General features: G+C 41.3%; 1 protein-coding gene across 1 annotated transcript in view; it reads left to right on the forward strand.

Moving 5' to 3' along the window:
• The first annotated feature begins 644 nt into the window (after positions 1 to 644).
• tafa3a (TAFA chemokine like family member 3a) overlaps positions 645 to 27,387 on the forward strand; it is a 93,821-nt gene continuing 67,078 nt past the window's right edge. Inside the window, exon 1 of the mRNA XM_023416112.2 lies at positions 645 to 1,129. The gene's annotated coding sequence lies outside the window, so the exon portion shown is untranslated. The remainder of the gene's footprint in view (positions 1,130 to 27,387) is intronic.

Consider the following 27,387-nt stretch of genomic DNA (forward strand, 5'->3'; position numbering starts at 1 on the left):
AGGAGTCTAATACATGTCATAACACAAGTTTTTCTAAGTAAGGAACTGTAGACAAGTTATTATACATGGTTGTCATTTTTATTTTTACTGATGGGAGGGTAGTCTCATATTTTTTTAGAGAGCAAGGGAGGATCTTTTATTTTTTTTTATTTATTTTTTGCTCTATCAATTTTTCTATCTTATTGAGTTGTGGAATAGATAGATAGATAGCAGCTTCCACACCCAAATAATTTTCATACAGTCCCTAAATTTTTCTTTTCATACCTGCTAACACTCAAAAGAAATTTCTATAAAACCACACCACATCATAAACTGGCTTTTTTGTTTGTAATATCTTTCCTGAATATACGGGGTGAAAATTTATAAGAAATATAAGAAATCTACCGATCAATCAGTTGTTATTTTGCTGCCATAGTTGGTGTCTTGCTGTCTTTGAGAGGGCACCATCGTCCACTCATCATCATCTGAAGCTGGCTGAGATAAATGTCTGCCCTCTTTCCTGTCAGCACCACAGTCCACAATCCAGGATCACCGCCCTCCACTGGATGGCGCTATAATACCGGCGCAGCAGCAGCAGCACCACCACCTGGCTCCACACACACATACACACATACATACACACACACACTGTGATGAATCCGGCTGCTCTCACATCCCTTGGACACCTCAAATCCATATCTCTAACTGCGCGAAGACGTTGCCAAAACCCAACTGCAACCAGTATGTGGAAGAGAGGATTGTAAAAAAACAACAACAAAAAAAAAACATCACACCACTCTTCAATCCAGAAACTATGAGTGACGGCCCGGCGTTTTGTCCAGCTGCTGTGTCGCTCTGGCGGATGGCAAGTTGTGAGTCAGAGTCGGAGGACCAGCAACTTTTATAGACTTTTAAGTCCACTGCCTGCAAGTATCCAGCAGCCCCAGTTTAGACTTCTTTGACTCAGGGATTGTGCGTCTGGAGAGCTTTGACATTAGAGCAGTGTTTTTAGGTGATGTGTTGTCGGAGGCGTCTTGAAGCGACAAGGAAATGGCATTTGTCTAAAGAAGAGCTCTCTGGTTTTTGTGGTCGACAATGGAGAATAAATGAAAGGGACGTTTCCCGGGATTAATTGACTGCACAACGACAGGTAGGTTTACATGCCTGGGAAATTTAATTGTCTCATATTTTGTGCATTAAACTATAAAATGTATGTTTTTTACAACCTTAAATTGAGTAGAAATTATAGAATGCAAGCAATTCATTCTGTGAATTTCCAAAACCTAACAGCTTACGTGTGACTGGGAAGCAGCCAAGCAGCCAAACCTATGAGTAAACCAAGCTTATCGATTCAGACTATTGATTATTTCCACTATGATAAATAGTTATTAACTTATGAGACACCAGTAGGCTACTGTGAGGCAGTGGCTTTGAGGTGTTGTACAGGTGCAGCTGTAGGGCTTCATATTGCCTAGATTTCAGATAGCATCAGATCTATGCAGCAACATGAAATCAACATTGACAGTTTTAATTAGGCACAAATCAAGTTTCCCCTCCACAGAGATCTGCCTACTCATTTTGGGTGCACAAAGGCATTGAAGAGACTCCCGTCTGTGTTTAAATGCAGGAAGAAACTTGATTTTCTTATAGTCTTCTTTATATATATATATGTGTATGTATAAGTCAGATGGGTGATGTGTGTGGTCTCATCTGCATCCAGAGAAGTTATTGTGATCTATCTATCTATCTATCTATCTATCTATCTATCTATCTATCTATCTATCTATCTATCTATCTATCTATCTATCTATTCATCTATTCCCAAAAAATAGTGCACAATATTTTCTAAGCTCAAGCCTGTATCTTGGCAAAGGCAACCCCCCAAACATAAACATGGCTCCCCACAGTAAAGCTCTATACAGCCTGAAATGGGACCTGGAGCTGAATTGACAGCGTGGGCCGTGTCCTCCATCAGAGTGATTTCCCTCAACTCCAAATTAAGAAGAAAGCAGCTCCAGCTCTAAGCGGCTTGTTTGTGACTTAAGAAAAGTACAATGCTGTTATCTTGTTGGATTATGTTGAGAGGACATGGATGGAGTCCCTAATGAAAACAGGCTCTTGTATTTGCTGTCAGCTGCTCTGCACACACACACACACACACACACACACATACACACACATTAGATATTTATGATTATGCTTACACACCACTGTGAATATTTCTCTTTCTCCAACCCCCTCCCTCTTTGCTCTCCCCCTCCCACTTCCTCTCTTCTTTTTTTTCCTATCTCAGTCTATCTCCTTGTTCTTTTATCTGCCCTTCATCCTCTTGACAAGCGCTGTGCGGTCAGCTGTTTTTTTTTTCACTTCCCCTCAATTAGTGCTATCATCGCATTTCATCCTGTGGAATACAGGGATGGTAATAACCTTACACTCCTATTGCGGGGTGATACAATTCTGCTGTGATTAATTGAAGTCCCCTCAGAGAGTCAGAGGAGGCGTAGATCTTCTGTTTCACACTCACTGACAGGCAAGCCATTATATTGTTTTATAGATCGCCGTCAGTAGCCCTTGAAGCTGCCTGCAGCCCACTGTTGTTCTGGAGGGTTTTATTGTGCAGTGTTATTGGTTGGTATTGCTGACAGGCAGAGCAAAGGCCACCCTGGGATTACTGGAGACGGGATTCCTGTGACAGTTCCACTGTATTTGACAGTAACACTGCAAACTTGGAAAAGATTTTTGCCCTCTTGAAGTGTGAATTTGTTATGGAGCTAAAGGCTCAGAATAAAGTTGTGTCTGTACCTGTAAAACAACCTGCCACCATAACCTCCCCATACTGCACCGTGGCAAGCGTGTCCCTAAACAAATGTTGGGGAACCAAAAATGGTTGCTTCTGCTCTTTTTGGTGGCAACAAACGCACTGCGTCTCTGCAGAAATAACCAGAACGCAGAGTTTAGACAGATTAGCTTGCAATTTCAGTTTTCTGTGTGTGCTTTTTTTTTTTTTTTTCAAAGCCAACATCTCACAGACATTGCAAAAAAACCCCAAAAAACAGCAGAGCCTGGAGAAGGCAGATCGCTGAGGCTTGGAGAGAGTACTTGATATGCATGAACCACCAGGTGATTCCAGAGGAAGAGAACACCATGGATAAGAGGCTTGTCTCTAGTTTTAAGGAGCCACCCCAGGCAGTATTTGTGTTCTCCGCCAGCTTCCTGCTCACTCTGTCAGATCAATAGGGCATAATATGAGAGTGTGGCTTGTCTTTGCAGGCACGATCGGAAACAATACATGCACTTTAGTTTTTACATACTGTATATGCATGCATGGGGCTGTGGTAGTTGCTCTGTTGGGATCGCCTGTTGAGACTGCAGTCCCTCCAAATGTCCCCATCTAACACTGACTTTTGCATTTCCTGTAGTGTGGGCATGCCAGTTTATGCCGGATACATATACATGTGATATCCCAGTGTCTTGTCACAGGGAACGCAGCACTGCAGCACCATGAGTTAACTATAAAATCCTGGGTATTGCATCATTTCAGAAACTCTGTATTCACCACCAGCCCTGCAGATTTGGCTTAGCGGAACAATAAAAAGTCATCCATCTATCTACATGATTACACCCGATTTCAGCACCCCAAGATTTGCTGCTCAGCGGTGTTCATAGGCTAATGTGTTTAGAAAGCACAGTTTGTTCCACCTCTCAAAGCGCCAACTCGAGCGGCTTGGGTGAATCCATTGGGTGTTTAAAGGGGAATTGAAAGCCCCACCGTAGTGAACGAGATGCAGCACTGTGACACTCGTGCAGCTCCGTCATGTACAGAGGAGTGGGAGTGGGAGGAGGAGGAGGAGGAGGATATGGGGGAGAACACATCCCATGTTTTATAGATGCCATTTAAAGGAGCATGCCCAAGATGGGCTGGCTGCAATGAACTGTAACCACTGACAAAACACCAAGACAATAAACAAACAAATTGGTTTCCTGGAAGCCAGCAGTGTCCCACTCATTCGCCCAGGCTGATCCTTGCCGATGCGGCAAGCTGTTTTTTCCTCAGAGATTAGGCTGTGAAGCACAACTCCATCTCTTATTTATTCATGCTTATTTGCTGTGTGCATGTTTGGTTTTGGGTGTGTATAAGTTTGTGCGTGCACGATAGAAAGAGGAGTGAGTGTATGCGTGTGTACAGCTGAAGTGTTTGTAAAAGTGGGTGTTTTCCTGAGTGTTTATGTGAATGATGCATGTGGGCACTTCATGCATGTGTGAACAGGCGTCCGTATCTTGTACTACTCTGTTAATACTGTGTGTGTGTGTGTATTGTGATGTCATTGTATTATATCGGTTGCTTCTGTTGTCCGCTCATTGTACATGACTGGAGTACAGACTGTGATCCTGCTGGGCTCGCTCATGACTCGCTCATATGACTCTGTTCATGTCATGCATTTAGAAGCATTGTTCCAATAGAGGAATAAGGGCGTGTGGGTGTGTGTGTGTATGTGTGTGTGTGTGTGTGTGTGTGTGTGTGTGTGCGTGTGTGTGTGTGTGTGTGTGGGGGGGGGGTTGCTTAAATTCCTGCCTTTTTTGATGGATATTAGTTTGAAAGATTTCTTTGCCAAATCATATTCTATAGAGTTTAAAGTGGCAAGAGGTGTTTCAGGCCCCCGTGGCTCTGGATTTAGAAGTCCCATTCAGACAATGTGAGGTGACTGACAGTTGCAGCTACTTCCACGTCTTGTATGGTCATGAAATCATCAGTACTAAACTGGTTTTGGTTATTTGAGAAAACGTCAAAGGTACAAGCTTGTGTACATGAAAACTACAACTACAACTCTCAAGATGCTTTTTTGTTAAAAATCACGTAGCTTAAAGAGTAACTTAGCACCAAGTTGAAAAGCAAGGTTGTGATGCCCTCTCTGGTTGAAAGTTTAAAGCCTGGTGTGGTCAGAAAAGTGCTCTGTTGCACCTGTAACTCCGCCCAACAGTGATGTCACCGGGTCCTGCAGTACACCTGTATATCACTGCAACTAGGTGAGGAGTTAAAACGTTGTAATGTGTGGACAGAAGCTCAAGATTATGCTGTTGAGAAAACTAACAGTACTATCTGCACTTTTCCAGTGTTTCTGGATTAAAAAAAGATGAAAAAGATTAGAGAAAAGTCATAGAAAATAGACATAGTTTGTGGGTCATCAATATTTCTCTTTAAATTGGTAAATTTTGACAATGTTTAGACCTTCAGCTGTATCTTCTGATCCCTTGGGAGAGTCCTGACCCCCAGGTTGGGAACCATTGACATATACAATCTTTGAAAGGGAGTTCAGGTTCAAATTCACAATATCATGGCTTGAAAAGGATTTTGAAAAATAATTTTAAATGTATCCAACCGGATAATGCAGGTCTACATTGGCTGTAGGTGTGAGTGTGAGTGCTTGTCTGTCTGTATGTATCAGCCCTGTGATTGACTGGTGTCCAGGGTAGACACCGCCTCTTGCGCAATTTCATCCTGGATCAGCGTCAGCGCCCCGTGACCCTCAAGGATATGCAGATATAGGTGGTGGGTGGATTCCCAGATTACTTCCTGTGCTGGGGTGATGTATGCAAGCAAAGTCACTTTTTCTAAGGCCAAATAGTCTTGCCCCTCCTGTACTCTGTGTACAGTGTCATGTGACTCCATCTGGGAATTTACGAGTGCTGAGGACAATAATGTTTGAGTGGAAAAGAGCCTCAGCAGAGCTTAGGAATCCAGTCTTCCATGGAGATGGTTTCCAGCTTTGTCGGGCATCAGGCTTTTTCTCAACCAAACCCCCTTTCTCTCTCTTCCCATCTCTTTCACTCTCTCCTCCTTCAATTTCCCTCTATATGTTCCCTTTCCTTGAGGTAGTCAGTGTTTGGCAGCTTTCACTCTCAGTGTTGTGGCATTGTGCTGAATTCCCATCATCTCCTTCTCCAGCACAGCAGCGAGGAACTAAATTCTCCGAGCTCTTAACCATTGGCCCATTGAAAAGGTTGGGGAATTGCAGATTTTGAGAAGCCCCACTTCTAAACCCTGGTTCCTATGGGAGTAAAGAACCTCTCGATTTTTCTTGGCAGATTTTTTTTTTCTCTTTAGCTCTCTCTCTGTCTCTCTCTCTCTCTCTCTTGCGGTGCCTAAGGGTCCTAAGCAATATGTTTTTTTCTGCTGCTCTTTTCTGGTGTTGTTGTCAAGCTCCACCTCATCCCTGTAATCATTAGACTGCAATTTGAGTAGAAAATTGCAATTACAGGGTTCAAAAAATGAGCCTGTTATTTTCCACGCTTGTTATTCCTTTGTTGAGGATGCAGGAGAACAGCATTCCTATTGTGATTATATTTAAATGAATCGGACAAAATAAAATTGGCAATTACTGTCAAAGGTCTCTCAATTTGCTTCATAGAGGAGGAGTGATGTTCAGGCTTTTCTTTTTTTTTTTTTATTAAAATTTGCACAATATCAACATGACAGTCCCTCATCATGCATCATGCAAACAATGGGGTGGCAGTTGGATTTTGTTACCGGTCAGGTTTCTTCATCATGAGATCTCAACAATGAAAGAGCAGAGCCGAGGACTCTTCAAAGCAGCCTCGTATCTTCAAAAGAAATGTGCCCATGCCATTAAATGTAATGTGAAGAAACCAGCGTCTGAGCCGTGATCTAATGTGCGAGATGAGAACGAGAAACAGAAATCTGAAATCTGGGTACTTGTGTTATCTCTTCACCGTGATGGAATGAGCTCAAGGGGTAGCTGCAGTTCACGGCACGCTCCTCTTTCATCCATTCAAATACGCCTCCTCTGTCAGTCAGCTATGTGCACAATGTACTTGCACTATAAATACATGCCCTTTTAATTATTCTGATGCAGTTTGATTTCTTTTTGTGTTTGAAATGCAGTCTTGTGAGGGATGCACAATCTTTGTCTTTGCGCTTGTAATTGATGTACATGTAGTTTTACCCTGATGCATGTTTGAGCCAGGATTGTCTTGGGGGGGGGGGGGCAGACTGGCTCTTTTCCACAAGGCTACTACTCCAACCAAGAGGAAACACTGTGGACACCCAGTGATACAAAATAATATTAGAATAATACAAGAATTGATATGAGACATATTATGCTGACACATAACACATTTTAATTTTGATGACTTTGAAGAAATTTCAGTTTGTGAAATTATAAGTTGCATATTTGCATGTGTTTGTTTTATACTTGCATAGTTTGGGGCTATAATGTAAGCGTCTCGTAGGAGGAAATATGTTTAAGAAATCATGAAAAACTCACTAACTTTAACCTCACTGAAGCCTTGAAAAAGAATATATTTTCCTATTTGAGAGTAAAGTTACTCGAAGAAAGGCCAACTATCTTAAGCTTTTGCTTTTACTTCAAAACCGTCATCAGGAGCAGGCAAAAGGCCAAAGCAAAATCTTGAGAAAACTGCCAAAGTGCCTTTTTTTTTTTTCTTTTTTTGGAATAACGTTATGTGCTGAATATTAGTGGATGTCCTGGTTCATTTTCCTACGCTCTGCTAGAAGGATCACTCGGGGCGGTACTGCCCTGAAATGTACGACCAAACTCTCAAAGAAAAAAAATAGAGAAAACTTCCCGACAGGATGTTGGATCAACCAATCAGTTGGCTTGACGCGCAGGTCCATAATTCCAGTTTAAACCCACAAAATACTGTTGATCCAGCTTAATCTAAAAAAAGATGCTGCCCTTGATTTTTATGGAGGACAATTAGGCGTTAGGACAGGAGGTTGTAGTGACAGGGACATTTTATGTTTTAAAGAGGTCATTTTCACAATGGTGTGTTCTGGTTTAAACCCTTTATGAGTCTGTGTGGCCACTACTGCATCCGCACAGCACGGTGAGGCTTTTCTTGTTGCTGCAGCACAAATCTGATGCTCAGATTTGATGCTTTGATTGAGGCTTTTTTTTTTTTTTTAGACCAGCACCAATTTTCAGATATAAAGCAGAATTATAAGCCTTGTGATGGAAAACAATTTTGTTCCCTCTCCCTCTCTGTGTTCTCTTTTGTCTTCATTGCAGTCTCTCTTTCCTTCAAACACACACACAAACCACAGCGTGCAGGGTGACTAATTTCTCTGGGGGTTTGGACTTCGGCGTGAGAGAGGGTGAGATGGAGAAAATGAAAGAGAGAGGAGAAGCAGTGGTGCGCTGGCAGCTCACAGGAAGCTGCCCACACTGAAGGAGCCTGATACCACCTCTCATCTCATCTCTCTGGCTGCTCGTCTGTCTGTTCTGTCTCCGAGCCCAGAGCACCCAGCATGCGTGTAGCCTCTTTGGGATTGTGTCAATTTGATCATTGTTTACTCCCCAGTTTCAGGTACTGGAGACAAATCACAAGTATTGTGCACGGTGCTCTCATCTGTGAGGAGAAATTGAAATCTAAGTGTGTTGTTTTTGCATCCAATTTGGGCCGTCGACGCTGGATTCTGTAGAGTGGAACGACTGCCAATCAGTAGGGCTTTGTTTACTTTGTGTGTCCTGCTGACAACTGGCTGGTACAAATATCGGCTGCTGTAGTGTGACACGCTGCGCCTTTGTACAATTAACAGTAACCATTGAGCTGAGGTTATGTGGCACTTGTGCTATATTAAGTTATACACCTCCGATACATCAGTTATCGGAGGTAAACACGGTTTTAGACCGAACATTTACAACATTGATTTCATCACCAAATAATATAATCAACTTTTTCAACCTCTGTACCTTAAATCTGTTCACACAAAGGAAAGGAGCCGAAAAGAAACGCAGCCACAGCTACAATTTCAAAAGCCAGAGTGTAGGCTACTTTTCCAGACCTTGATTGAGTGACTGAGACTGTTGAAAATCTTGGCAGCAATTCAGCAGAAACATTCATGAGCTGAGTGCAGGTAAATATGCCCCACAGAAAGACTTTCCTCAAATATTAGCCAAGAGCAAGTCTGGTGCCACTTTCAAACCCCGGACGTCCACTTCAGGTTGCGTTCAGGTTGTGCCGTGTCTCCGTCATGTCTCCCCCCGCAGTGTTTATGTCCACTAGAAACGTTTCAGAAGCAAAAAAGGGATTCAAGCTGAATCCAGAAGCCACATTTCCCTTTTATCGAAAACATTTTGGCTGTTTGTTGATGATTGATGTTTTAACAGATACTTCGTGGCTGTACTTAAGTCGTTTTAATTACTGTATGCAGCTGTACTGTATTTTTTTAAGGAAGGAAAAATGTAGCATCCCTCCTCTTCCTTTCCAGACTTACCATGAGAAGTGACCTGTTATCAAGAAACAAAGGTTACAGACTATATTTCTGTAAAGAAAAGTGAGTAATAAATGCAGTATTAGTAAATATAGAGATTAAAGTACTTTCATTAACATACAACAGGCTGTGTTGTATGGGTGTTAGTTAATACAGGCGCCCTTTATTATGAGTTATTGTGGCGTAGCTTGTGGCCTTATCATTATAAGCCCTTATAGAAACCAACTTATTAGGGAAGCCCCAGTAGCATAATGCTTAGTGCCCACCACACACCTTTACTGTATGTCAGACCCTCTCTTCCTGGACATTTTCTGTCTAACCCTATACCAGTAATAAAGTAAAAATAACATGAACGAAAGGTTTGAAGGTTGTGAAAAATCTCTGTGCCTTGTATTTATCCTCCTCCTAAATGACGTTTGCTTTTTCTTTTTAGCTGCTGTTCAGTTTGTCACAGAGGTGCCCCCAGTGCACCGTTTGACCACTTACCTTCTGGAAAAGGGCCGAAGAGCATCAGAACTAAAATCCCTCTATTAACAACAAATATTTCAAACTGTGGATCTGATGTGTGAAACCCATTACCCTCGTGACACTCAAGTCAGCAGTCACTAATGTTAGTAAGTCATTAATAAAGAGTCATGACTTTATCACTTCCCTGTAAGCCACCCAGTCTGCACAAAGTTAGTAAGTGGAGATTTGCTCAGGGGTTTCTCATTTGCATCGAGTCTGCAGTTACAAACACTAACCCCACATCCAGCTAAAGAGACAAAACAAGTGTCACGCTGGAGGAGGATCAATACCAGCCAGAAAGATTTTTCACAACATGGCAACTCCAGATTTGCTCTTAGTAATAACTTATATCTGATCTGCAAAGCATTAGTAAATGATTTATTAACAACCGATAACACGTTAGACACAAAAAGGATGAAAGAGGTACCCACCCATTTAGCTTTGGTTTGATGGAACTGAAAGGTGTGATGGTTCACAGCTGGAAGAAAGAGAGAAAGAAAGAAAGGATGGCCATCCTCTTATTTGTTGGGACTTTACCCGCTGCGCTGCTCGTGTATTGAAGTTGGTCTTATTGTGATAGGATGCCATTATGTGGCTTTAATACTCTGTGGCCTCCCTCTGTGTCTTCACAAAACCCTCCAATGACTATGAGTGGAATATCGCCGCCTCACCGCTGTTCAGTGCTCATGAAACTAGGTTGAAGTTTGCTGCTAAGTCTGCTCAGTACACCTGTCTGTATTGGGTTTTGTCAAAATAAGGCCTTTAGAAATAAACCAATGCTCTCGATAGACTTTTCAAAGCTAGCATTATGTATGTTAGGCTTAGCATGCACTTATTTTACCCTATTAATGACATGACTTAGCAAGTTTTACCACTGACAGAGCACGCCTCTCTGCTTCATGATTGGAGACATAATGGAGATATTTTTGCTGCCTTCCCTTTCTCCCTCTTGCACATCTCTTAACACCTCTTCCCTCAGCCCTAATTCATTTAAACATTTAAAACCGGGACCTCCATTATTCATGTCCCCTAGCTGTCTGTGGCCCTGGCCTGGCCTCCTGCAGCACCCCGGTGCAGAGTGTGTCTGGATGGACACATTCCCAGGCTGCTCATTAATTGATGCCTCAGTTGACGCCAGAGGTCTAATGCACTCTCACTCTCCGTTGGCTTTCCCTGCCGATCCAGCATGTCGTCTCTTCCTTCTCTCACACGAAAGGCGTGAGGGGGTTTTCACAGAAAGCTTGATGTCATGAATTTGTGCTAAAAAGGTTCAAAGGGTGTCTTCACCCCACTGGCCCGCTAAGAGGAAAAACTATGTTAGACAAGGGGTTAGATCTGAAGGAAAACTCAGTTCATGGCCAGACCGCGGGAGTCAAGACTGGTGTAAGTGGACAGCATTTCTCTTTTTTTTCTGGCCTGTCTGTCTGTTTCTGTCTTTTAAGTTCTGTCCTCATTTCGTTTCTCTGGAGCCAGGCCCCGTATTCTCCATCATTTCTGCTCAGTATGTGGGCGGTGGTTACCTCCTCTGCTGTTGTCTAATTTAAAGAGCAGTCTGCACCAGAAGGGGAGGTTCAAGGGGGTCATTATACTGAACATTCACCACATGGAACAAGACGAAAGTTAAGTAATTAAGAGCTGCAAAATCATAAAAAAAACTTTCTGTTGTTTCGGCCCATAGAGTAGACAGCAGGAGGAATTAGGTTTGGCCAGAACAGGAGCTTCTGATCTTGTACAACATCTCATCCTCATCAGTCTTAGTTACAGAGAATGCATATTACTGCATTTCTTATTCTATTTTTGGTAAGCCATTAATTTTATATTTCATATTACGAAACTGTCCTCCTGTAAAAGAAAAACGGGACGAGAGAGCGGTGTTCGAATCTCATATGAAACCAGCAGTTTATATTGTAACCATGACAACAAAGGCCGTGTAATATTGAGGAAGTACTTATTTAAACCCCAAATCACAATCTTTTCCTAAACCTAACCAAGCCATGACCGTTATTATAGTAACCATGGCGGCGGAAGTAGGTACGCCGCTGTAGGTACGGTCCACGTGTTTAGTATTGTAACCATGACAACTGAGGCCCGGTACGCCACTTGCCACCGCTATTTCAGGAGACACTCCTATGGATCGTAGGAGTTGTTGGTTTTGACGTTTTGGCTTGTGACCCCGTCAAGCACAGCAAATGTCGCCTTGTGATTAGTGCCGGCTCTGCTTTTCAGGTAATAGCCACAGCAGGTTCTGTTCGATGAAAATGTTCAGCTTGCTTTAGCCAGTGCAGGTGGTGACTGACTCACTGAATGTTACATATAGTTATATTTGAATAGTTAGCAGTTTAAAAAAAACCCAAAATAAGTCTTCTTTTCTTGTCAGTCATCTTGCGACTCTTTGAGGCTGAAACCGAGGTCGGAAAATCACTGGTGTATTCAGATGTACGTTTTTGTGTAATTATAAGGCCAATGTTCTGTCCTCTTAACTGTCACCTGCACTATGTGCTTCAACTGCAGCTTAAGATTTCAATGGGTTTCTATTTTTCATTTTTATTTCTAATGCTTGACCTTGATAACAAGCTGTAGAAAAAAAAAAAAAAGAGTCTTGACTGTTAAGTGTGTATTTTTCCCTGAAATACAAAGCCTGCAGTACAGCGGCCTGTCATGGATGCCTGAATGCCAGCCTGACCACTGTATTAGAACCGTGCAAGAAATCAATTCAGGAAATATAGAGGCAATTATTTTGTCTCCCACATTCGCTGACAAAGTAGCAGCTAACCGAGCCAAGAAGAAAATACAGAATTAAAGAGAAGAAAACAAATAAGTCGCTACTGTGGGTTTCAGGGACTATATACAGAACATGTGGGTGATTTGAAATCCTGTATACCTCTGCACAGCAGCTGTAATTAATAAAAACTGTGAATGTTATTGATTTGCTGAGCCCTGCACTGATATTGTAGCGTGCACATGGTACGAACATAGACTCAGAAAAGCATCAATTTTATGGTCAGGCAACAGTTTTGAAGTCGGTGTTTGGCATCAACTGGAGTTTTGAGCCCCTCACTGTGTATTGCCTGTGGAGTCAGTGCTCTGTAATGGGTCTTTTGGGTGCATGAATCAGACACAGTATATCTGTATTCGTGCCCATCAAGTTCATCCAGTGTCAGACAAGGCCACATTGTAGAAAATAGATCCAGTTCTCTCTCTTTTTTTTATCCTTTCTTTGTAAAAGCCAAAATTTTTGTAGCATATGTTTGAAGCTCTTGATGATGATTGCTGATGGGTTGAACAACTAAATTGTCCTGGTGTTAACTTCACCCATCTGCTACAAAACTACTGTGAATTCAATCAATCTCTAAGAATCGTCTGCTCAACTCTATAGTTTCTGATTTATGAGTTCGACTCAACACCATAAAATGATCCTCATCAGTACCCTTTGTTATTCAGGATGAATCCTTGATTGATCCCATCTTTCATTTCTGTTGTTAACTGTGTGAGTTCTGGCATTTACTCCCTAATCGGATCTCAGAACTTCATTACGCTCACAGGTCTCCCATGCAGAGCTTTTCAGCCTCTTATTTTCCTGTCAAATGAGGTGTGCAAAGATCAGCTGTAAGCCATCAGCAACAGAGGCCAAATGGAAGGGTAATATACTCCTCCTTATGCAAAGATGCACAGCTGCGATCTATGTATTAGCATTTGGGAACAACTCAAACCTCGTAATCCTTGGGATAATTAAAATTCCCCTTGTATGGCCTATTATCTGCAAATGAGGTCTATAAGAAGTCAGAGAGAGACGGAGACAGAGGGGGGAGGAGACGGAGATGGTAGCTTGACAGTTTGTGGAGCCTCCATGCAATTAATGGTGTGAGACCTGATGGACAGTGTGTGCGTATTAAGATATGGCATATCTTGCCCCGAAGGCCCCTTGGGCTCCACTGGGACTACAGACTTGGACATGGACTTGGACTTTTGCATTAAATCAAGGGCTGTGAAAGCATCTTCACCTCGTAGTGCTGGAGTGAAGGCGGAGACGACCGCGCTACACACAGAACACGTCCTTTCCAAAGAGCACGTTCTATGACACATCTGCAAGAATCTGACAGAACATCATCCTGACCGCTGTGAGGAGAAGAATAAATCTTCACTGAAAAGGGAAGAAAATGAAACGGTTCTGGCTCACTGCTAATGAACTGTGATATGTTACAGAAGCTGTCTCTTTCATCTGTTAAGAGAAAAAGAGAGGAGAGAACTATAAGACTGCAGTCATGGTAGTCTATATGAGTCTTGCTCATCTTTCTCCTCCAGGCATGTTGGTGTATGGGCATCGCAGCATCTCTGCTCGTCAAGTCCACCATGGACAAATAAAGGTTAATACATTCAGCTTTTTCCTGTCAGGATGCCTCTGTATCACTACGCAGCACTTACATCACATACTGAAGGTCCGGTGGTCTGTTTTTAAAATAATTTTCTATTTCAGAACCAACTAGGAAAACGATGGTTTGTTACAACATGAATTTAGTTTCTGTAGCTCTGCCCGTTGTTTCTCTCAGTTATGATGACATCGTATTGAGATCTGGGAAGAGGCAGCAGCATCGCTGAATATAGATGTAGCTGGGCAAGAAACACGAGCCGTCAGATGATCAGACAGACTGTTTAAAGAACTCCCATGTTAGTCAAACTTATTTGATGAAAGCAAATGGTAAAATTATTATCCAAGCTATGATACTGTTATCTAGGGCTAACGATATGTAAAAAAAGCATGTTGTGATTATTTTGGCAGATTGCTGAGTTGCAATGGTCATTTTCGCATTTCATTTTCAATGAAAAAAATGTTAGAAGATATGATTTATAGGCCGGGGGGGGGGGGGGGGGGGGGGGGCGTGTCTCTGGAGCACCACGATGCTTCATTTATTGTGTGTTGTGACACATTTAACCTTTATCAAAAAAACTGCAGCTTCTGCAATTTAGAATAGTTCAGCTCTACTGTTACTTAACATGGTCGTGCACAGTTTTCCTGCGCCGTTACGAGTGTGCTCTTTTCGGTTTTACTGGTCCACTCTTTACAGCCTGTATGATTGTCTTACCATTTGTGTTTCTTGCCTCATTGCTCCTATGTTGCCCAATTGTGAGCCCATGTTACTTTATCAGAACGATAGAAGCAATAGCCAGAGCCACGATATTAACCCAGGTTGTAGTTGTAGTTCTTTAAAAGGGAATTATGAAATTAAAATTTAGTATAAGCTTAACAATCAAAAATTTAGCCAATCTATTTCATTAAGACTGTGTGGGTGTGGTTTGGTTAGATTTGATGTCATTTAAATTGGCATCGCCATGGCAACATAGACAAACCACCTTATAATGATAATAATAATTTTCAGTTTCAGTCTGATTGGTGCATGGAAATGTTTGATATGATCTATTTTTAACAGCCAACATGAACCTTTGATGTGAAATAATCGAAACTGCTCAAACTTCGGCGGAGAGAGAGCGTATTCATGTTGGACCCCATCACTCGTAATAAGACCCTTTCACACCCTGTATTTGTCTTTTTTCCAAGCAACAGTAACATTAGTTGTTTGCTTCTCTTTAGTAATCATCTTCTGAAGCCGTGTGTGGTTCGGGGTGATGTTCATACGCCCTTTCATCTTGCAGCTCTTACCAAGAATCTCAGTTTTTGATTTTTCTTTTTTTTTTTCTTTTTCTTTTGCACCGCTGCATTGGTTGTGTGTGTCTTTTTATGTGTTGCGCTTCTGTGTGTTCATTATCAGTATACATGAATATTTGTGTCTGCGTATGTGTGTGGGAAGCACAAGCCTCTTATGAGCGCCCTGGTAGTTGAGCCCTCTGAAGGGGTGGAGCAGACACTGAGCTCAGACACACCTATTCATCACTCTGAAGCAGGGAGTTCATTAAAATAGCCCACACAGCCTCCCTCCGTGGCTCCTGAACCACAGCCAGTCTTCTTTGCTAAACAAACAGGGTCAGAAAGTGATCTCACCACACGCTGGTACAGATCAGCAGGAACAAATGCTAAAAAAAAACCATAATGAAAAATCCTCAAAATAGAAAAGCTGTTGGTTGCTGTTTGTTTACAGAGATAATTGGCCAAGTATAGTGTATGTCACGTACACTTCCTGATTATAATAGCAATTGTCTTCATCTCATGCGGATTCTCTTTATGTTAAGAATATATTTTTAGTTTTTTTTTTATACCAAAGCTCAGATATTGTTTTGACACAGAAAATTAAATGACTCACAAATACAAAGTCATATGTTTTTCCACATGAAGTTAAGGCCCCAGTAGTGAACTCCTTTTCTTCTATCTGTGTCTAGGTGTTGATTTTCAGAATCATAGTTCAATACAGATATTAGAGCTTTGAGAAAAGTATATTTCTGTGATTAATTGTAGCACTAAAGTGGACTTTTCAACTTCCAAAGTTTTGGTATCAGACTTTCACAATTAAGGACCTTGGGCTTCCTCCTACAGTCTTTACTTTACACCATTTTTCAACAATGCAGAGATAAAAAAAACAAAAAAGACCAGCAGACAGAGAGAAACCGTCCTGTTCTGACTTTTCTCCCCGGCGGTGTTTAATTAACAAAGATCAAAACCAGAGGGAAGGAAAACGCAACATTCGGTGGTAGAGACCTTTTTAATAATACTTAACAAGAAAAAAAAAAACAAGCTAAATCGGCATCAGATACTCAGTCCATTTAGCCTCGAATTAATAAAAAGAATGTTAAAAAATAAAAAAGACAAATATAACGGAGCAGAAAAAAAAGTTGTAGCCATTAGTGACGTTGTTGAAAGACAAAAAGTCCATAATAACTCTTTAAAGGTTTCTCAGCCGACAATATGCAGCATATTCAGACCTTGAAGTATCCAGTCATATGATCAATATATTACATTTTTTTAATATACTGCTAAATAAACCACCTCTTAAATGTAGCCTTCTGAAGGATGATTGTTTTTTTAATTAAACATAAAGATATTCTACTTTTAACTTGTACTGATTATTTTTCCGTTCCTCTGTAGTTTTGTATTGGTTAAGACCTGGCAACCTGGCGGGAGACCTGGTATCTCATATCTCATTCTCTGTCATACACTTCCTCACCGTTGAAATTCAACATATGGAGGACATCACTGATGCAGTATTTGCCACAGGAGGTGAAAACCTGCTGTTTTAACCCCTATGTCTCCATGTTTGGCTGCTTGTCTTTTCTATACCCATGTGCCTTGTGTATAATAGCTGTGTGTGAGTGATCTGACTTTGTTTTATTGCAAATCTGAATGAGAACTTGAGGAAATATCCCTCTTTGAATATTTCAATATGACACTGACAAAGACACAATAGACTTGCTGTAAAGGCACAGAGATGGATCTTTTCTTTTTTTTTTTTCATTGAGTGCTACTCAAGTTTCATAATCCAGCGTAGCCTTTGTAGATTTGTTGTGGGTGTAATATATAGTGTACTGTTGTTGTTTTTTTCTTTTATAACTTGAACTTTTCAGTGTGGCACAGCATGGCATTGTTCTCTCTACAATGTCTCCTTTTGTTGCCTGGAAACATTACTTATGTCTAACTATCACTCTCACTGTCCTCTTACACACATACATAGCACAGGGAACCCCCGTCATGGTTGTTGTGCTGGGAAATGGAAAATCACACTGAGGACAAATAGGCGAGGCAGAGTGACAGAGAGTGGGTGCACAGCAAAAATTGAAATACAGTTTGGAACAAAACAACTTCTGGGATCCATCACATTGAATATTGTTAATGTCTGAGCAGTGTCTATATATATGGACATACAGTACAGTGCTTACAACCTACATGAAGTTAAGGATACAAGAAACCTGTTTGCCAAATCTTTATGTATAATACAAATATACTCAGATTATGCTATAATGTGATGTATATAACAGTGACTTTGCTTTGGGTGTCTTTCTGAAGACAGGATTAGGCACATCAAAAATTCCAACCTTCCTCCTAAAATTTCTCAATTTTTTAAGTTTGATGTTGATGAAACATCCAAGAAGCATCAAAGAAAACTAAAAATCGACTTATTTGAAAGCACCCACAGAGTGAAGATCCCCGCCAAGGCTGCACAGTCCTCTAAATGTATTTTTAAAGCAGTAGTCTTTTTGGAAATACTATTTTTGACCATGCAACTAGTATCATATGAGAAGATTGACACCACTCTTGTATGTGTACGGTGAATATAAAACTGGAGCCTACAGCTGGTTAGCTTAGCTCAGCTAGCCTGGCTCTGTCCTAAAACAAACAAAAAAAGATACAGTGTAACACATTCATCAGCGAGCTTTACATGTGCTGAGATGTTAATTTTGTCAAGTTTGGACAGATCCAGATCCAGCAGACCCTGTTTCCAGTCTTTATGCTATGCTAAGCTAACTGGCTCCAGCTGCATAGTTAACAGACATATATGAGAGTGCTATTGATCTTCTCATCTAACTCTCTGCAAAAATGAAAGGAAACTTATTCTCCTTTAACAATAGAAAGTGGTGATCTGCATCCTGCTCCAGGTTCATTGTGATAAACAATCATGGATATTTGCCAGATTTAGTTTTTATATGAGCAAGTTGCACTCGCTCATGAGAAAATGGTTGAACATGTAAAAAAATATCCAACTTACATGTAAAAATTCTCCTCAATCTGTATCTAAATCCATATTTATCACATTTCCATCAAATTTCATTGAAATCTGTCAGAAGATTTTTTTTTTAGATGTCCACATAAGTAAAACATACAGAGGCACACACTTCACTAACACAACTTCTTGGCAGTGGGAAGATTGGCCCAAAAATTGGAAACTGGTGGTTATTACTCGCTGCTCCTCGCATCATTTCCTGGTGGTGCACAGCAGCACAACAAATTCACTTCCTGCACACACCAGTGCAGTTCAGTTGGCACAGTGAGCCAACCAAACACAGACAGTTGGTCAGATTTTGTTGGACTTCATTTGGTCCGTGACCAATGGGCTTTTGGTTCTCAGCGTGTGCAGCCGGGGTGACCTCTGAAGTTATCCTCGGCCATTTCTAAAACACAAGACAGCTGCGCATGCATCCCTTGGCCACATGTGGGTTACTGTGAATCAAAAATTAGGTTATTCTTTTCTTTTTTGAATGGTTGTCAAGGTTTAGTGTGACCTCTTGCCTGCCGTGCGTGCTTGCTGTACACGCATTTATATATCGAAAATATCCGCTTTCTGCAAGCCTTGTATTATGGTGTTCTTTTGTGTTTTACGGTTGGTGGCTGGTGGTGCACTGGAGCAGATGTGGCATTTAAATGGCCTTCTTTTTGGGAAGCAGGTGGCAGTGTGATAGCAGTGTGATAGATCATAGATGTCATCTCTGGCTCTGCTTTGTTCTGTATTAGTACTACCAGAATGAGTTCCTGTCTTTGGTGCGTCAGTGGTGCACACATGCATGTACAAGGACACTGAGACATGCACACACACACACACACTGACATATGCAGGTGCTCACACACACACACACACACACACACACACACACACACACACAGCATCCCCGCACAAACGTTCAGATCCACTCGTGTGTACAATACGGACACGCACATGTTCAAACACGCGCGCACACCCGCAGGGAAGAGCAGACCAGCTATGATAAAGGAGCGTTTTCAGCGCTGAAATCCCACAGTGCCACGGTGTCAGACCTTTCCTCCTGTCTAATGACCTGTAAAAGTCCACCACCACCAAGAGCCAAAGTATAATGCAGTTTGATGTGGAAAATGTTTTAGTCAGATGTACACCATGCTAATAGTTGCGCTGAGACACATGATTTCCAGCTCTTAGCTTGATGTAGTTTCTTCCAGCAAGCACCTAGCACCATAATGACTTCGCCCAACTGTAAAAATGGAACTGAGTGATTATAATTATGGTTGTATCTGATTTTATAAGCCTGTGTGTGTCTCCTCGGGGCCTGTTCCATTTCTCTTCTCACGCTGCTGCTCTTTATTCCCGGGGAGGAGAGAGGGCGTTTCGAACGAGCCCATAGCAAACAGGACTAAAAATAATGACTCTGTGGCTCTGTTTGAGCTTTGCTGCTCTTTGCCTTCCCCTCAGGAATAGCTCTCTAAATACACACAGCGCTGAAGCCGCGGCACAGCCCTGGGCTGTCTGCGTGCCTCCTCAGTCATTTTCTTAAAATATCCAAAAGCTTTATTGATCTGGCCCCCGTCAGCCTTAGATGCATGAGATCTCTCCTCTGCCATTTTCAATATAACTTGTGTGCTTTTGTGTGTGTGCGAGTGTTTTGTTTGTTCCGGCTTTGAGAAGACTGAAAAAAAAAAATCAAGCTGAGAGCTGAGTGCAAGCAGCTGAGAAAGTGTACTAAATTATTGTTATTATTAGCCTGTAATGACATCATCTCTCCAAGGAATCGTGAACAGAGTTTGTGAACAGTCTTTCCAAAACATCTGATTTGTTGTACTGCCGCATGTTCTGACAGCACTCCCCACTGCTCAATTAATTTTAATCAAATGTTTACAATGCACTAACAGCTTGGAATTTTGTGTGTAATAAAGATGCAAAAATTTTACTTTGTTTGAAATGATCGCCCCAAACAAACACTAATTAGTTTGCTTTGAGAGGTGATATATTCACGCTGTCCAATCACAGGCGGAGAGAGAAGCAGCGGGAAATGTGGATAATTGAGCCCCTACTGTTTGTTCTGTCTGGTGCTATATATCTTTGTGTCATACACCCGTTTCTCTTTTTCTCTTAACATTCCTTTCACTGCAACTTTTACCTCTCCTGCCCCTCTCTCTCTCTCTCTCTCTCTCTCTCTCTCTCTCTCTCTCTCTCTCTCTCTCTCTCTCCCCCCTTCCTTTCCCCTATCTATATCTCTTTCCCTCTTCTTGTCTCTTCTGTTGTATCTAAAATACATCAAGCCACAGTTTTCACCTAGACTTTCTCCTTCTCTCCTGGTCCCTACAGCCTTTCATCTCTTACATCCCTTACAAATTTTCTGCCCACTTTCCCGGCTCTATCCTGCCTCTGTTTAATTCTTCATTTTCTGCCTCACCTCCCATGATTCTTCACTCCCACTTTGCTCTGTCAGCCTCCCTATCTTCCTTTGCGCCCTCTTGAGTATCACTCCTCCAGCTTCTCCCACCTGTCTTCACTGAGAGGCACCACACGTGGCCCTCCGGTCGCTGCTTGAGTGTGTTTACTGTTCACTGGTGCTCGTCTGAGAGGAGGCTGATACTCTTCGACCAGGGATCTAGTGGCCTCAAGCCCAGCTGATTTCTCTGTAAAGATTTTTTTTTTTATATGTAAATGAGCAATTACCTAAACTGTGGATCTAGGTCCAGGAGGTGATTAGCTTAGCTTAGCTAAAGGACTGTAATCAGGGGTGAACAGCTAACCTGGCTCTGCCCAAAGCTCTTCAAACACTTCACTCCCAGTATAGGCCACCAGTTTCCAGCGTTTATACTAAGCTAAGACAGCCATCTCTTGGCTGTACCTTCATATTTAGTGTAGAGACATGAGTGTGGTGTCTGTCCTCTCATCTAATTATTCATCACCCAAAGCCTCTCATTATTTTTTTAAGGTGTCCTGTTTACATGGCTCAGCGTTCACAGGCACAACAGCCGACTCTCCATCACAAATAATGTTGTGAAAGAGATGCAGCTACATGGAGCTCTTGGTTCCAGCTGTACAGACTGCTTGTATATTACAGTCAAAGGAAGAGAGTGGCGTATTTTGAAGGTAACCATAATGGACTAGTATGAAAACAAATAGATATTCTGGTCTTTACTGGGCTGCAACTAATGACTGTTTCCATTATTGATTAATCTGCCAATTATTTTCTCAAGATATCTGTCTATAAAATATGAATATTTTTCTCTCAATCAATGAATTGACTCGTTGTTCCAGCTTAAGGTTTTACAAAGAACGCCCTTCATCCTGAAACCATTTTAACTCAAAATGAAACAGACAGAATTGCATTTCTTTCTAAGAATTAACCATATATTCTGATCCTATTGTGTACATGAAGCATTTTCATTGTGATTAAGTTCTCATTCTGGTTATTAATGGAATAAAATGCTCCATGTGGGAAGTCCACTATTTTTCCATTTTCTTATCCACACTCTGAACTTTAGGCTGCATTTGCAAATTCAAGAGTCAAGTGGTGACATTTGTGGCTGAGCAGAGCATTTTCCTCAACATGGGGAGAACAGAGAAAAGAGCACAGAGATCACACTTTTACTGCTGATCACAGAGTAAGAGTAAGGAAGTAAGTGTATATCTATTCTAGAAAAAGCCATCATACCACTGCATTATGGCCTAATAGTCCGGTGGGCACTGTTGGCAGGGAAACAACTCTGCCTCTTCTGTCGTAGCTTTGAATGTTAAGTGTTGGTGAATGTAAACAGAAGCATTTGCTCTGTGATTGTGAGTGACTAACACCTACGGTAAGTTTGAATTTTACTGTTATTGTTACATAATTTAAACTTTCTTGCATCCAATCTGTTTGTAGCTACAAATATCAAAATGTTACGTCACTTATATTTTGCCAGAAAACAAGTAAAATAGACCACCAAACAACGATGCATAAATGGTGTATTATTAGAGGAAATTTTTAGAGCCACTGCTAGGTGTTGAAAGGTGGAGAAGATAAGAGAAACAGGAAAAGGGGGGAAATAACACTTTTATGTGAGATCTTTCAGAGGTGTCCCATTCATTCTCATCACCCAGTCACCATCTGGTGCATCCCCAGTGGACAAATAATTAAAGAATACCAATACAAAAAATACTCCACACTTGCTTTAGGAATGCACTGTTAGAAATAACTTTAAAATGAATGCTAGAGAAAACAGCATATTAAAAAACATAATTATCAGCCGGGGACAGTTGTTGAGCCCAAGCTGGATTGGCTTACGCCACATCTGGGAAAATAGATTAACCATTATAATTCTTAACCTGCTGTGAGTACCAGATGTTTGAGATTTTTCATTAATTCCATTAGAAGTGAAACTGAAACTGCATTTCTGTTGGTACTGAAGTCAATAGCAGTTTTTAGTCATGCTCAAGGCAATTTCCTGCAGGCACCTTTTGTGTCTTTTAAAACAACAGTAGTCACTGCTGAATGTCTTTCTTTGTAGGGAGATGCATTCACTTACCTTTTCTTTGTAACAGTTTTTCCAATAATTTCAAACACTTCTGTCTGTGTGATTTTTACACTCTTGCTTTCAACAGAACAGCTATAGGACAAAGCAATCATGTCACGCCATTGATTGTGTGATTGCAATATTAGCCTTGTCGACAGCTGTACTCGCTGTGCCTTAACAAGCAGGAGGTAAATACTGCACACCACTGGGGGCTGATTGAATATGTTTATTTAATTTCTGTCCAAAAGCGAGGCAGGCAGTTGGATGTCTGATTACCGCAACTATTACCACCAAAGTATTACTCTCATGTTGAGAGGTGTGCAGAATGGTGTGTCCTCTGCAACACAGGGCAGAAATAGAAATGCAGAGCAGTTGCACCGTGGCGGTATAGATGTAATGTGCCCTATGGGTTTGATCCTTTTTTGCGGCGTAATGAATCTTTCTCACGTCACTTGCTTCGTGAATGCCTCCTCCAGGTGATTCACCGCTGCAAATCAAACTTTCTCTCTGTGCTTTCTCAAGCAAGACCAACTCCCTTTAACAGATTCTTCACAGAGCAGATAGTCTGACAATAAAAGCAGATATTCTTGCCCCGGCGTAGCATTTTGTCATAAGATAAAAGCCTTCCTCCCTTCTATCTCCCTTTTCATCAGTACAGAAGAACACAATGTGAAGGCAAACCCCATTTTCTTCTGCACTCTGAATATCTCTGCAGTGCAATGTGGAGAGTGTCATTTGTAATGAATAGCCCTGAGGTAATTAGAAACACGCTGCTCTTCCAGGAGAAAAACAAGATCTTGAAAAAGTGATGATGAATAAATAGAAAAGATGAAAAAAAAAAACAGCAAAGGATGAAGGAGGGATGGGCCCTCCTGGCTGAGAAACAGATGCCGGAGCTGTATTGTTGATACTCTCTGCTGTTTGGCAGAGGACGCAGCGGGCTTTTGCCAATTCATTAACCAGTCTGGTAAGGAGGCTTCACACTGTCTCCAGCAGCACTCAAAACACCGCCTACTTGTCTTGTCACTCATGAGCTTGTTTGGGCGATGACGGGGTGTTGGTGTGTTTCTGCATGTTTGTGTGTATTCTGTCGGTGTTTGCACAAACATCTGTGTTTGAATCTCAGAGACTGAATGGGACATTAGATAGGAAATGATTCAGTGTAATTGAGAACTATGAAGAGCAACGCTGTTTATTAACCCCGTCTCACACAAAATACATTTAGATTCTACTGATTAGCTGTTCAGCATGTTCTAGAGGCATTTCAGTTGCTCCCTGTGAATTGCTGTCAAATTCATTCTCCAAAGAAATAGGGGGCAGCATATCACCAAAAAGTTGGGGTGTCCACCCCTATCATAAGAAACAAGAGAGGCATCCTTTGGTGCCTCCTCCCTCTTGCCATAGTCAGACTGGTCATTGGGCATACTGGGACAAATCCTGATCCGCCGTCACGTCAGTGGTCAAGTGGAAATTTTTATAGGCTCTCTCTATGTACCTGTCTTTTGGGGTGCGCATGAGAGCGTGCTGTGTGTGCGGTCTGGGACTGGACAGTAGGAGTAGGGTGACGAGGTCCAGGACCACGAGGTAGAGCAGCTAGAGCAGCAACATCAACAGCTGAGCTTGAAGAAAGAGTAGAGGAATGTCGCTGCAGCACTGGTTTATAGCTGCCTCTCAGTTACTACTTCTTCATCCTCTCATGTTGGACTGAGGGACGACTGATGCAACAGTGACTCACTATCGCCTCTCAAGGAACAAATACAAAGTGGTGTTACAAGATGGGACCAGTTGGGGCTAGTTAGTTAGCATGCTAATGTCGGTAGCTATCTCTGCAACACAATACATAGACGTTTTTGACATAATGTCATAATGTTATTTCTTCACACTGTTTATAATCTTAATTACTTTGTGAATGTTTTCAACTAAATACTAAAATATTACCTCTTTTAAAAATAGAAGACAATAATTTTTATTATGGCGTGCACAGGTGTTGGATCTCAAATCAATGTAGCTGTGCTATGAATTTTTAAATTTAAGGCTGGGGTCTACCCTATAAGGTGCTTTTGTTTGTTATTTATGTGAAGAAATTGGAAAAAAGTTTCTTTCTGCTCATTAATTCCTAAAATGTATCAAACCCCAAATCTGAATTGAAATGCAATGGCAAGATACAAGTACACGGTCTACAGAAACAGGTTTGAATCCATCACCACTTCCAACCCTCTGCTTTGAGCTGTCACGCTGTCAGACGGATTGATCCCACCTCACTTAAATGCACCATAAGCTACAGTCACTTTGACAAGGTGAGGAGGGTTAGTCATTGCTGACTTTGACATGGATGGAAAAAGAACGATGGAGACACTAATAGAGTAATCAATACTCACCATTTTGAATGTCGAAAGAGATTGTCTGGCCAAAGGATGGCCAACGTGATCTGATAACAATCTCAGTGGTACTGTACAGATATTTGAGTGTGTGCCACTGTGTCTGATAATCCTTGCAGCCCTGGTGTGTGCAGTTTGCATGTTGGTGAGTTTGTTTGTGTGGTAAGGGTGAAGGAAGCAGATGTAGATGTGTTAGAAAGATGTCATCCGCACACATCAGATTCCTGTGTGTTAGTCGCTGTAAATTTCCATGCTGCATGTCTGAGTCATGGGCTTGTTTGTGTATGTGTGTTTGCAGGTGATGATCGCACACAACTGTAGTCTTTAAGGGACACTTTACCCTTTTTCTTCTTAGAAATATGTATCATCATGTGTATCATTTATACTTTGCTGTTTTTCTGAGCATTATAAGGTGAATTTAAGATGTTTGGATGTGTTTTTTCACCATTCCAACCATCTATGGCTTCAGTTCTTCTTTGTTGGTACGACAATCAATAAGCAGTTTCCTGATGTTCACTGTGATGGAAATATACAGAAATGAATGGAAACAGTCTGGCTTGCAAACATGTAAAGGAGATGTGATTTGTAGTAAATGCTCTATGCTCCTTTTAGTTTGGATGCAGGGTTGTGTCGACAATTTCAAATTCTCCAATGCAGTGCCACCCCTGACTGACCAACAAAATGGTTTTCACATTCGATACAATCTTTTTACTCTTGGAATATTTTCTGTAACTGTATCTCCCTATTTGGCCTAAATACAAATCTAAATTAGAATTAAGATAACGGAATCTAAAAAAATACCACAATTAGTCTTGAAAAAGTGTGTAATTGTGAAAATGTCACCATCACAGCCACTGATTATCTGCTGTGTTCTTTCATAGAATATGATGTGCTATAAAACGTAGCTTACCTGGAAATAGGTTTTATGAATTAATCTCTTGAAGACGTGGATGTGCCAACATTTATATCTCAAAAAAAAGTATCTGTCAGATAAAAATAAATACACACACTTGAAACCTTTTCTACTCTGGTTAAGACAGCTGTTCAAACAGAAAATTACAAAACAACCTAACCGAAAAAAATATGTTCACATGAGGATTTAATGGAATATATCTCTCATGTAAAAAAAATAGCAACGCTACCAAATGAAGCATGCAGACTATTTTAGTTCCTGTAATCTCGGTTTCGCCTCCTGGGTCTGAGTCTCAGCACAGTCAGAGTTGCTGTCCTGTTTGGATTGTGTTGTGCTTGTCTGTTAGGTGACACATTTAAGTTGTCCTTTGTAATGCAGCATAACAGAGCTGAGCATGACTAAACATGACCAACCTCTCAGGCTGCAGGATGCTTCCAATAGCAGATCGCTACTCAGCTCCACTTCTGAGAGATGACCAGTAAACATGCCAGGAATCTGTGACGGACTCTGGTTGTACGAGGCGGCCTTGGCAGAAGTATGTATCTTTGATACTATTACACGCACAGGCTCTTAGAATCTTCTTTTTCATATTTTCATTGAAATGTTACTTAGCTGCCAAAAGAGCATCACATAAGTGAAGTCTTAAACCAAGAGCAGTGAGCAAGTGCTCTGTCAGGAAAAACTGGATTGTTCCAGTTTATTAAAACCTGGGCTTTTTTTTTTTTTTTTTTTTATGATTATTATTGTTTTGGTCATGATTTTAAGTTAATTGTTCAGCTTGACCACAAGGGGTGAGGAGGGAAAGAAAACATGAGCAGTCAGACTTTCATATTTTCACGTTTCTCGTGTTAAAGTTACTGCTTTATGTGTTAATACAAACTCAACACTTCCTGTAACCGTCTTTTAAAGCCCTCTAGCGTTTTGGTCGGCAGAAACTCTTTTATTGCTGTGCTGCAGTAAGCGTATCCTCTCATTTCTGGTTTCTGGCGTTTCTGTTGTTTACATGCTAATCAGATCTGCTAGTTTCTTTAGCAGTTACCAATAGCTTCTCTCTCTCCATCCCACTCTAATGCTCTCTCTGTTTGGTGTGTCTTATGTTTAGTTATTTCTCTGCCTCTTTTATCGATAATGATACAAGTAATGAAAGTAGTGTATTTGCTGTAGTGGAGGTGAGGCTCAGTGTATTGGAAGCACTCCTCCGCTTCCC

Source organism: Seriola lalandi, unplaced genomic scaffold (genome assembly GCF_002814215.2).
Source record: "Seriola lalandi dorsalis isolate HSWRI2012SDOR001 ecotype SW California unplaced genomic scaffold, Sedor1 jcf7180002054561, whole genome shotgun sequence".
NCBI lineage: Eukaryota > Metazoa > Chordata > Actinopteri > Carangiformes > Carangidae > Seriola > Seriola lalandi.